Source organism: Vipera berus (assembly GCF_964194415.1).
Source record: "Vipera berus genome assembly, chromosome: 2".
In the NCBI taxonomy this organism is placed as follows: Eukaryota; Metazoa; Chordata; class Lepidosauria; order Squamata; family Viperidae; genus Vipera; species Vipera berus.
The window spans coordinates 129,335,413-129,348,854 of record NC_138203.1 but is presented as its reverse complement, the minus strand read 5'-3'; positions in this window follow the sequence as shown (position 1 = coordinate 129,348,854).

Sequence of the window (13,442 nt, the reverse complement as noted above, 5' to 3'; positions counted from 1 at the left end):
GGCAAGAAGGTATGGTAGAAATTTATTAAGCCTAGGAAAGCTTGTAGTTCCGCCTTATTATTGGGTTCAGGTGCTAATTTGATTGCCTTAATTTTCCCTTCAGTAGGGTGTATGCCCTGCGCATCAATTCTGAATCCTAAAAATTCAGTTGATTTTACACCTATGCAACACTTGTCCTTTTTTAATTTAAGCCCTGCATCCCTGAATTTCCCCAGTACCTGTTCCAGCCTGTCTGCTAAGATGTCCTCAGTTTTTCCAGCGATTAGGACATCATCGAAGTAAGGGCATACACCTGGAATGCCCTTCAAGGTCCTCTTCATCACCTCTTGGAAGATGCCTGGAGCTGCTGCTATGCCAAATTGAAGTCTGTGAACGCGGAACGCCCCCTTGTGGGTAACTATCGTTTGAGCCTCGGCGGCTTCCTTAGACACAGTGAGTTGCAAGTACGCCTGCGCCAAGTCGAGCTTGGCGAAAATGGCGCCGTCCTGGATCGTCGCGAGGACCTGCTTCACCGTCGCAACCGGGTAAGCGTGTTTTTTCATTGCTAAATTTAGGGTAGCCTTATAGTTGGCACAAATCCTCACATCCCTGTTCGGTTTAAGGGGTGTGACGATTGGTGTCTCCCAGAGGCCTCCCTCTACGGGTTCTAGGACGCCCTGGCCTACTAGCTTATCTAGTTTGGCCTCGATTTTTTGTTTAAGGGCGAAAGGCACCCTCCGGGCCTTAAGCCTAATGGGCCTAACAGCGGGGTCTAAATTAAAAGTAATGGGGGGTCCTTTGTATCTTCCTAACGACCCATCGAACACGTCTGCGAAGTTATCGCAGACAGACTTAAGGGTCTTACTATTAATTGTGTTAATTCCCCCTACCCAGATTCCCAGGGCCGGGAACCAATTGAGGCCTACTAGGCTGGTTCTCTGGCCCTCGGTGACTAAGAGGTCTAAAAATCCGCTAAACCCCTTGTATTTTACTTTAATAGTGGCCTCGCCTTTTAGTTCTATGGGGTTTTTTTGAAAATCGGCTAACTGTAGTTTAGTGGCTTTTAGGGGAATTCTACGGCCGCTTTTATTCTCAATGTATCTAAGGGTGTCACTGGAAATTATAGATACTGAGGCCCCCGAGTCCACTTCCATCTTGCAGGGAATGCCCTGCAGTTGGACTCCAATTTTTAATTTAGGCCTCAGAATGTGATTAATTCTAGGGGTGTGATTAATTCTAGGGGTTCCCATGTGGTTGACCCCCACCCCCGCCCCACAGTTGGAAGTGCGTGCCTTAGGTCTTGGGGTCTCTCCGCCACTCCCTTCGGGGGTTACCTCACCTGAGGCCCATGCGTCGAGCTCGTGGAGATGGTTGTCGCGCGGTCGGCTTCGGCAAATGGCCTGGATGTGGCCCATTTTTCCGCACCCTCGGCATTTCGCGGTTCGGAACCTGCAAGTTGCTCGGAGGTGGTTTCCGCTGCAGCTGCTGCACCTCGCTTCTGGGTCACGAGGCCTGGTTTGGTTGTCCCTCTGGGGTCGTTATAGTGCTGGAGGCTGCTGTCTTCTTGCTTGGTCGGGTCCGTCGGAGCGTGAGGGTCTCGCCGCCATCTTCCCGAACCTTCGGGCAATTTCTGCAACGTCGGCTTCCCACTGGTAGTCCACCTCCCCACCGTCCACATGGCTCTCGAGGTTGATTTCAGCCGAGGCAGCCATGCTGTTGTAGGGGGGGTCGCGTCTGCCTGTAGACTCGTACGTGAGTAGCTCGTCTAAGACTTCTTGCAGTGTACCCGTGGGCTTTGCGATTATCCGGTTTTGTAAGTGTTCATCTCGCAGCCCCAAAACTACTCGGTCCCTGATTCGAATTTCGAGGTTATCGTATTTGCAATGCAGGGCCGCTTCTCTGACTGCCGCCACAAACTGCGTGATTGACTCGCCTGGTCGTTGGTTCCGCTTTTCGAATATTCTCCGCCAAAACAGTTCGGACCTCTTTGGAGTAAAGTGGACCTTTAGCTTGGCCAACAGGTCGGCGTACGACACGCTGGAGACTGGCAAGGGCTGGCACAGGCCGACAGCAACCCGGTAAACCGGCGTGCCGCTAATGGTGAGAAGAGCCGCCGCTTTCTTCCGGTCCTCCGTTATTCCGTTGACCAGCATGAACCCCTCGACTTGGCCGACGTACTCCTCCCAGTCTTCGGGGTAGTTCGGGTCAAACTCCTTCAGGGATCCGACTTGCGCCATTCTGTGAGTTCAGTCGCGGTAGTAGTTCGGTTGACTGCGATTCAAATTTCCCGCTTTTCACTCAGCTGGCTTCCGCAGCTCCTTCGCTGTTCCGCCATCAATCCCACCTTCATCGCCACTGTTAAGTCCGGAATGACGAGCGTAGACAGCGAGGTTGAACAAGAGAACGTTTATTGAATGCACATGGGTCAACTGGCTAGCAGCCGTTGAACCCTATCTTATATACTAAGGTGCCTTTAAACATAACCAATCCCCGGCCCAGAATCTCCCGCCGAGAATGTAACAACCAATAACTGCACCAGGTTTTCCCGCCTTAGGAAAACCACTCCCATTAACTATGGACACAACACCAAGCCTTTCCGGCCTCTCTCTGTCTGGTTTCTATAGGCTGCAGTGGAATATCAGGGGGACCCATCTAAGTGTTTTTGGAAACTTGACCTCAATGGTGACCAGGTTCCTAACTTAAAGGGGAAAGGATTGAACTGGACAGAACTGGATGTTCAAGGTTAAATTATATACGGTAATACAGTGAACTTATTTCTCTGCCCCCTTCTGGTCACTGATTGTAAAGTAAATCTGTTTTTCTTTCTGTTCTCTCACTGGCCCTTTTTTTACAGCAAAAATTATTTTTAAACTGTGTTTTTCAGCTTCCAGCTTTACATTTAAATGAGACATTTGAGTTTAATAAAACAAACTGAATTAACCATAATTTTCTTTATATTTTCTCAAATATTTGATTGTGCTAGTTTAGCAGTGGTTGAGCACAAAATCATTCTGTTAGTTTGACCTGATATAATTTTGTTGTATCCTGGATTTTCTCAAATTACATATTAATTATTTTGTATTTTGCATGATAACATTTGGGTATTTTACCACAATTTGGGATGGAAAGAGGTACAGTATAATCTCAGCTCCAAAAAAGATGGATGTATCTGTTTATTAAATATTGTTTGAACTATATGGAAAGTACACTCCTAGTCTGGAGAAGATCAAAGAGTATTTAAATGTAATACAGATTACTGCTCTAGACTAGAGAAGAACAACAGTTCCCCCATGTGGTTTCCTATGGAAGAATTTTTCATATTAGTCTGTCAGAATTCTAAGAGGAACATTAAGTATGTAATCATAGTTTGGGGAAAGGGATAATAAATGAGAGATCAGAGGGAAACAAAATAAATAATAATGCTGATGAGAAAGTTGAAATGAATTTTCTTCTGAAGCCCTGGCACAAAGCATTTCGAAAGCACATAAGAAAAATGGATAAGGTGCCCTCTTCAATTTAGCTGAGCAAACTGCCTCGCCTACAAGATCTGAATCACTTCAGAAGAAAACCACAGTCCCTTTGCATAAACCAATAGGATTCATTAGAGGGTCATTAAATTTTATAATTAAAAGTTTTGAATTGAACAATAAAAACTAATGTAAACTCATACAAAATAAAAAGAACCAAGAAAGAAAAAAGAAAACACAAAAGGCAGGAAGGAAGGAAGGAAGGAAGGAAGGAAGGAAGGAAGGAAGGAAGGAAGGAAGGAAGGAAGGAAGGAAGGAAGGAAGGAAGGAAGGATGGTTCTGATTTCATTTGCAGTAAATACAAATACAATTATAAAATTATCTCTTAGTCTATAATTATAAAAAAAGCTCACTCTTTTCTATTATCATTTTTTAATCATTGAAACTACATCATAAGTGCATTTTATATGCAAAAAGTCTATTAGGAGTTTTCAGTCAACCATAAATATAGATTTCTGTAATCAAAGGAGTTAATTTATCCATCTCTACAGGTTCCACCATCTTCACCAACCATTCTTGTTTTATGGGTAGTGTCAAACCTTTCCAATTTTGAGCAATTATCATATATAAAAACAAAGTTCCATGACTTTTTTTTTTAGTTGCCTGTCCATTAGGCCCAAAAGAAAAGCTTCTAATTTTAGTTATATATTAAACTTTAAAGTCTTCTGAATTTGTAACCAAAAGTTTTGGATTTTTACATACCCCCTGAAAAAGATAAAATGCCATTTCACGTTGTTCACATTTCTAGCAGAGATTTGAAATACTGTACATTTATACATTCTGGACAGCTTCACTAGTGACATATACCAATGATACATTATTTTATTAAAATTCTTTCTAAGGTTAGGATATAATATAAATTTCAATGCTTTTGACCATGTGTTTTCCCACTGATCCATTTGTATATTATAGCCAAACTTTCTGAACCATTTTATCATACATTCTTTTATTTCACATCCTGCTAACTTCATAGTGTGTTCTTAGCACTGTTACTTTCAGTTCTTGGATGGACATAGCAGCATAGATCCATGAAAACAGGTAATGGTCACCCAAGAAAGATAGATATCCATAAGATATATAGAGAAGCTCTCTAGATACAGATAAATAACCAGGTTTTTTTTATCATGGTCTCTGTGATTCACTTAAATGGATGACTAACTAGTGTCTTCGGACCATGCTAGCTCCATCGGTCAAGAAATGGAGATGACCCCACCTCTCCCTAGAGTTGGACACCACTGGAGAGGGGAAACCTTTACCTTGAGCCAGTTGCATAATCTCATAAAGCAAAGGATCTCACCTGCTTACATACCTCCACCCATTGAAGTCCATGCTGGAAACTGAGGAAGAAATGAAATGTCCAGTTGCAATATCCCCTCTTCCTTGTTAAAATCAAGGTAAAAGCCATAAGGCAGCATGCAACATGGGTTGGAGAGTTACTGCCAACATGATGGTCACCAAGAAAGTTCATGCACAGAATATGATGGCAAAGGCTCAGATAATTTGGATGCCAAGAACAAGAAGGAAACGATCCACTGAGAAGTGGGAGTGAGATCAGAAAGAGGAATGGAATGGAATGGAATGGAATGGAATGGAATAGAATAGAATAGAATAGAATAGAATAGAATAGAATAGAATAGAATAGAATAGAATAGAATAGAATAGAATAGAATAGAATAGAATAGAATAGAATAGAATAGAATAGAATAGAATAGAATAGAATAGAATAGAATAGAATAGAATAGAATAGTTTTATTTGGCCAGGTGTGGTTAGTCACACAAGGAATTAGGCTCTGGTACAGAAACATGTCAAACACAAGGCCAGGGGGCTGGATGTGGCCCGCAAAGTGGTTTCATGTGGCCCGCGAACCCATCCTTGAAACAATGAGGGAACGGCCCCCGCTGCCTTGGCCCTGGCTCAGGGAGGCCTGAAGCCAATGTACAATTTCATGGTGGCCATCTATGCTGAAACGCATGCAGTCTTACTTCCACAAGGCCATCTGAAAACAGTGAGGGACTGGTCCATGCTGTGTTGGCACTGCCCCCTGGGTGCACGCTGGGGAGGTATCACCCTTTGTGAGAAATGAAGAAATGCACCATCGCCTGGAAGTGGCCAGCACATGGCCCTGCCTATTTCGGGCAGGCTAGGGGCTGGGCAGCATTTCGCTTCTCTTCAGATTCATGCCACCTGGCTCAGCCTCTCGGCACTGTGAGGAGAGCGCCCCGCTGCCTGCCAAAACCAGGCAGGCTGGGGACTGGGCAGCATTGCACAGGTAACATCGACTCTCATGCTGCTCATGGCATTCCCTCCACCAGAGCACACCATTGGATATGTGAAGTAGGCGAGGGACATGTGCTGGCCACTTCCAGGCGATGGTGCATTTCTTCATTCTCCCTCCCTCATCTCAAATATTTTCCCACCACTGAAGGAAGGAAGGAAGGAAGGAAGGAAGGAAGGAAGGAAGGAAGGAAGGAAGGAAGGAAGGAAGGAAGGAAGGAAGGAAGGAAGGAAGGAAGGAAGGAAGGAAGGAGAGGAAGGGTCTGAGGGAAGTCCTGCCTTAGTCCTTTCCTGCTGCCCTTTCACCATCCCCTTGGCCCCTCCTCCTGGCCTATCCTGGTGGGTCTCCCATCCTATTGCTAAGGAAGCTTTGGATACAAAGCCAGGTCTCCTCACATGGAGAAGGAGTGGGCTTCCCTCTTGACTTTGCCCTCGTACCCATCATGAGCAACCTGGCTAAGGAGAGCAAGCACAGCAGCAGCAGCAGCAGTGCAGCTGGGCGCCCCCTTAGGGAAGTGGGGCTGGGTTTAGTGCCACAGGTGCTTGAGGGCTGGGTTGGGCATTTGACCTCCGCGCCACCGTCCAGCTTCCCCCCCCACATGGCCTAAGAGGAACAGTGAGGCTCCTCCAGTGGACCATGGCTTGGCACTTGCCCCGGTCCCATCTCCTTCTTCAGATCTGCCCCACTCCTGCCCAGGCCCCCATAGGTACCCTTGACGTGAAAGATGTAGAACTGGCCATGCCCACCCAGTAGGCCACATGCACTCCAGCCACGCCCACCCAGTAGGCCGCCCCCCCCCACCCCACCCCGAGGGCAACTGCAATGCTGATGCAGCCCTCAAGGAAATTGAGTTTGACACCCCTGCAATAGTGCATAAGTAAACAGTCTTTTGGCAGAGACATATCAGTCCCATTGATCAGTGATGTCCCTTCTGGTCGTCCCTTGGAAGTGCCTCTTTTTGGTCCATAACTTGAATGTAACATCATAGGTCCTCCTCAGAAGTGCTACTGATTGTTCCAAAATCCAGAAGCAATGCACATTGGCCCAAAGCTCTCTAGATACAGATAAATAACCAGGTTTTTTTATCATGGTCTCTGTGATTCACTTAAATGGATGACTAACTAGCTGACATACCTGAAAGCAGGGAGATAGACAGGAAAGTTCTAAAGATACTGTAGAACTGCTCTCCCAAAACGGCCATGGTCCAAAGGTTTAGCCAATAGTGCCTAATAATAAAAATAGTGCCTAATAATAGTTCCTAATTGTGGGAACAATCCAGAGAAAAGTGTTTTGGGGAATATTAAAAAGGCAGAATATATTTCCCCAAAGGAATAATGGAGAAGATCTTTAAAAAGGCAGAAACTTCTACACACACACACACACCACACACACACACACACACACACACGCCAGCCAGACAACTCAATAAAAACCAGCTTTTATAAATGCAGATGTAATAATCCATTCAGGAAGGTTGGAGCCCTCCAGCTAGAAGCTGAAGAGATCAAGAAGACAAAGACCCTTAAAATCTACATACCCCACCAAAACTCTAAGACAGGACATAATAGAATTAACCCACCACCATCAGAATACCAGAAAGGCAAACTCAGACTCAGGTCAAAGTTCATGACACAAGAACAACTCCGAACAAAAGGCTCCAGAGGATATAAAAACCCACTTCTTACTACATGTGCTCGCTCTCTTTTCTTCCAGAGCCATCTTTCTGTCTGGCTCTCCTCTTCAATAAACCATAACCTTCTTTCTAGCAGTTGTCATGTTGTTTATTCCCGGCTTGGACTGGACCCTGATGACGACTTTTCCTTCAACACCATGAATGGTGGTAGCAGCTCAGTAGGCTTCTACAGATACAACTTCACTAAGGAATCCCACTAGTAATCCCATTACTTTGGTTGATGGCTCCCAGACTGGAGCAGAGAGGGATTTTGTGTTAATCTGGAGCTTCAATGACCAATGTAGTATCAGAGAACCATTGCACGGGATCTGATAACAGACAAAAATAATGAGGGTCCTTTTGGAACAGTGAAGTTCAGTCTAGAGAGAAGGATGGGGGTGGTGGTGGTGTGATGAACATTCACCAACTGTCCTTCTAATAAAAAAAAGAATCCTCTTCAGAAAATGCTGGAATGTTCGGACGGAGATAAATATGAATCACAGAAACCATAAGCACCCAATATGAGCCATGATGAGCTGACAGTCCAGGTTCGAGATCTGAGTGCCGCATGATGGGATGAGCTTCTATTACTTGCCCCAGCTCCTGCCAACCTGGCATTTTGAAACCATTCAAATGCAAGTAGATTAGCAGGTACTACTTTGGTGGGAAGGTAACAGCATTATGTGCACCTTAGTGTAGAGTCATGCTGGCCACCTGACCACAGGAAGTGTCTTCGGACCATGCTAGCTCCATCGGTCAAGAAATGGAGATGACCCCACCTCTCCCTAGAGTTGGACACCACTGGAGAGGGGAAACCTTTACCTTGAGCCAGTTGCATAATCTCATAAAGCAAAGGATCTCACCTGCTTACATACCTCCACCCATTGAAGTCCATGCTGGAAACTGAGGAAGAAATGAAATGTCCAGTTGCAATATCCCCTCTTCCTTGTTAAAATCAAGGTAAAAGCCATAAGGCAGCATGCAACATGGGTTGGAGAGTTACTGCCAACATGATGGTCACCAAGAAAGTTCATGCACAGAATATGATGGCAAAGGCTCAGATAATTTGGATGCCAAGAACAAGAAGGAAACGATCCACTGAGAAGTGGGAGTGAGATCAGAAAGAGGAATGGAATGGAATGGAATGGAATGGAATAGAATAGAATAGAATAGAATAGAATAGAATAGAATAGAATAGAATAGAATAGAATAGAATAGAATAGAATAGAATAGAATAGAATAGAATAGAATAGAATAGAATAGAATAGAATAGAATAGAATAGTTTTATTTGGCCAGGTGTGGTTAGTCACACAAGGAATTAGGCTCTGGTACAGAAACACTCAGTGTATGTGCAATGCATGTAAGGATGTCTTGAGAAACTGCTTAATTAATTGCTGCAAGTGTTCTTTGCTTTCTAAGGACTGACATGCCACTGAGTAGCAAATCAGTACACAATGCTTTACTGTGGTCTATAGTACCTTCCCAACAACAGGCTATGGATTTAGGTTAACTCTGTCCTTCTAAGCCTTGCAAGTTGATGTAACCACACAAACATGTCTTTAATAGTCCTTAGTGTGGGGGGGAAAGTCTCGAAGTCTGTAAAGTGGCAAACAACTTTTGCCTCCCTCCAAAAGTTCTTGCACTGGCGGAGATGGGATGCTGCCTCAATGTGGTTGCTCCTTTTCTGGCTGCTGCTAAGCTCTTAAGCAGTGTTGCTTTTGAACACTCCAGCTCAACTCCGAAACCAAGTTCCAGACAGGAATCCCAACAGGTTATGTTCCTTACGTACCTTGTGGTCCCAGAAGCAAATAGTTAATAGTTTTAAATTTCCAGCATCACCTCTCATTTCTCCGGCTTCTTGTTGTCTTCTATCCTACATGCTTACCCGCTGCTTTAGCATTTGCTTTTGTAAGGTAAGGGCCTGTGAAGTTCGAGGCTGCCTCTAGAGGTCAGCACATCCTTGGAAATACCAGGGTGTAGCTCAGTTAGTGAGGCAACTGGAATGCTAACATGGATGCTTGGGAAGGGAGGGAGGGGTAAACAGTGCTGTCCTTTTGGAGAAGAGATGAGTTGAGCCTGTCCTTGGAGAAGCGGGGATGGGAAGCTCTTCTGCCTGGCTGCAGCTGCTTTTCCCAAATGCGGACAGCAAACCCAGCTTCACTTCCCCACAATGGCAAGGGTGGAACCTAGGGGAAAGGGAGAGGTTTCTAAGCTGAGCCATGCTGGCTCAGGAATTCTGGGAGTTGAAGTCCACGAGTCATAAAAGAGCCAAGGTTGCCCACCCCTGATCTAGGGTGAGATAGGCAGCAAAAAAAGTAACAAATAATTGTTATTATTGTTTTTATTATAGATGAGTGGATAGATGATAGATAGATAGATAGATGATAGATAGATAGATAGATAGATAGATAGATAGATAGATAGATAGATAGATAGATAGATAGATGATAGATAGATGATAGATAGATAGATAGATGATAGATAGATAGATAGATAGATAGATAGATAGATAGATAGATAGATAGATAGATAGATAGATAGATAGATAGATAGATAGAGCAGAAATCCATGCAAATGAATTTAGATGTGCCCAATCAATCTAGCTGACATAGTGAAAAATGAAAGTCCAGAACCTGTAAAAAACTACCATCACATGGATCTCTATTCCAACTCACAGTCAACTGAAAAAAATTCTTCCATTTGTAACTATATGCTTTCAACATGATAGCTCAGCTGTTGAAGACAGCTGACAGCCCATGTTTGAGACCCAAGAGCCACACCATGGGGTAAGCTCCATTACTTGCCCCAGCTCCTGCCCACCTACTGGTTTGAAAGCAGTTTGAAACTGTCTCATTTATTGGAACCATGACAAGTAGATTAATAGGTACCACTTTTAGTGGGAACATAACAGAGTTCTGTGCACCTCGGTGTATAGTCACGCTGGCCACATAACCACAGGAAGTGTCTTCAGATAACACTGTCTCCCTTGGCTGAGAAATGGTGATGACCACTGCCCCCTAGAGTCAAGACATGATAGGGGAAACTTTAACTAATACCTTGATTTTCAACACAGAAGGTTTACTGGCTTCTGCCAAAACTCCCGCATATAGCAATAGTGCAAACATGTCAAACACAAGGCCAGGGGGCTGGATGTGGCCCGCAAAGTGGTTTCATGTGGCCCGCGAACCCATCCTTGAAACAATGAGGGAACGGCCCCCGCTGCCTTGGCCCTGGCTCAGGGAGGCCTGAAGCCAATGTACAATTTCATGGTGGCCATCTATGCTGAAACGCATGCAGTCTTACTTCCACAAGGCCATCTGAAAACAGTGAGGGACTGGTCCATGCTGTGTTGGCACTGCCCCCTGGGTGCACGCTGGGGAGGTATCACCCTTTGTGAGAAATGAAGAAATGCACCATCGCCTGGAAGTGGCCAGCACATGGCCCTGCCTATTTCGGGCAGGCTAGGGGCTGGGCAGCATTTCGCTTCTCTTCAGATTCATGCCACCTGGCTCAGCCTCTCGGCACTGTGAGGAGAGCGCCCCGCTGCCTGCCAAAACCAGGCAGGCTGGGGACTGGGCAGCATTGCACAGGTAACATCGACTCTCATGCTGCTCATGGCATTCCCTCCACCAGAGCACACCATTGGATATGTGAAGTAGGCGAGGGACATGTGCTGGCCACTTCCAGGCGATGGTGCATTTCTTCATTCTCCCTCCCTCATCTCAAATATTTTCCCACCACTGAAGGAAGGAAGGAAGGAAGGAAGGAAGGAAGGAAGGAAGGAAGGAAGGAAGGAAGGAAGGAAGGAAGGAAGGAAGGAAGGAAGGAAGGAAGGAAGGAGAGGAAGGGTCTGAGGGAAGTCCTGCCTTAGTCCTTTCCTGCTGCCCTTTCACCATCCCCTTGGCCCCTCCTCCTGGCCTATCCTGGTGGGTCTCCCATCCTATTGCTAAGGAAGCTTTGGATACAAAGCCAGGTCTCCTCACATGGAGAAGGAGTGGGCTTCCCTCTTGACTTTGCCCTCGTACCCATCATGAGCAACCTGGCTAAGGAGAGCAAGCACAGCAGCAGCAGCAGCAGTGCAGCTGGGCGCCCCCTTAGGGAAGTGGGGCTGGGTTTAGTGCCACAGGTGCTTGAGGGCTGGGTTGGGCATTTGACCTCCGCGCCACCGTCCAGCTTCCCCCCCCACATGGCCTAAGAGGAACAGTGAGGCTCCTCCAGTGGACCATGGCTTGGCACTTGCCCCGGTCCCATCTCCTTCTTCAGATCTGCCCCACTCCTGCCCAGGCCCCCATAGGTACCCTTGACGTGAAAGATGTAGAACTGGCCATGCCCACCCAGTAGGCCACATGCACTCCAGCCACGCCCACCCAGTAGGCCGCCCCCCCCACCCCACCCCGAGGGCAACTGCAATGCTGATGCAGCCCTCAAGGAAATTGAGTTTGACACCCCTGCAATAGTGCATAAGTAAACAGTCTTTTGGCAGAGACATATCAGTCCCATTGATCAGTGATGTCCCTTCTGGTCGTCCCTTGGAAGTGCCTCTTTTTGGTCCATAACTTGAATGTAACATCATAGGTCCTCCTCAGAAGTGCTACTGATTGTTCCAAAATCCAGAAGCAATGCACATTGGCCCAAAGTCAGAAATAATGTCATAGGCCCCAAACCCAGAAGCACCTTTCATAATCCCTGTACCCTCATTGTAGTTCTCTTTCCTCAAGTATAGCCCTCTCGCCCCATGCGCAGCAGAACTCCCCATCTGAATGACAAGACCCCAGGAATTGTGCTCTTACTACAAGCTAAGCAAAACCCCTGATTTCATTTCATTAACAGAACCTTAAGCTTTTTTTTTTTGGGGAAAGAAAAAAACCCAGAATAGTATTCCTATTTTTTGCATGCACACGTGTGCATATACACTCAGAGAGAGAGAGGGAGGGAGGGAGGGAGAGAGAGAGATCGATCCACATTTTAATGCAAAAAAAAAACACCCAGGAATTTAACTCACTTATTTTCTAGCCAGTTTACACAACACTTTCTGCACCAGTATTCCCCTCTGTAAAGGTAAAAAAAAAAGCCTATTTTGCCAGTAAAACTATTCTATCCCTCCAACAAAGCCGCAAAAAACTAAATAGGAAATTAGAAGGAACTAACACAAACAGGGAATAGGGAACTTACATAAACTGACAATAACTGCAAAAAACCTGCAGTTAAAGAAGAACTCATTATGAATAGTTAAATGGTGCTTATTAGGAGTTTAAAAATAAAAATAAATCACAGACCGGTGATAGGCATGCTTGTGCCGGCTATTAGAAAAAGTGGAGCGAGCTATGGTGTGGGAGACATGTTCTTCTGTAAGGGGTTGTTAACAGTGTCTCAGCTACAGGATATGATCCTGCACAACCATGGTTATTAGTACCCCAACTCGAAGCTGCTGTGAAGTTCTGTGGTTTAAAACTCTGGCCTGTTTGGAAAAACAATGTGGCAGATCCTGATGGTGAGAGTTGAGCTGCATAATAATATATGAAGGAAGAGTGACGGAGTGGAAAGAAAGGCAGAGGAAGTAGTAATTGCATGAGCTGATGAAATCCTGATAAAGAGAGAAGTCAGACTTTAAAGAAGAAAAATCAGCATAGTGATAGATGAACTTAATGGATGGAAAGGTTTGGTAAAGTTTAGTGTTGCCATCTGCCATCGTCATTTAGTGTTGGCAGAAAGTGAAGAGGAACTAAAGAGCCTCTTGTTGCGAGTGAAGAAGGAGAGTGCAAAACTTGGGTTGAAACTAAACATTAAGAAAACCAAGATCATGGCATCTGGCCCTCTCAATTCCTGGCAAATAGATGGGGAAGAAATGGAGGTAGTGACAGATTTTATTTTCCTGGGCTCCAAGATCACTGCAGATGGGGACTGTAGCCAAGAAATTAAAAGACGCTTGCTCCTCGGGAGGAAAGCCATGGCAAATCTAGACAGCACACTAAAAAGCAGAGACATCA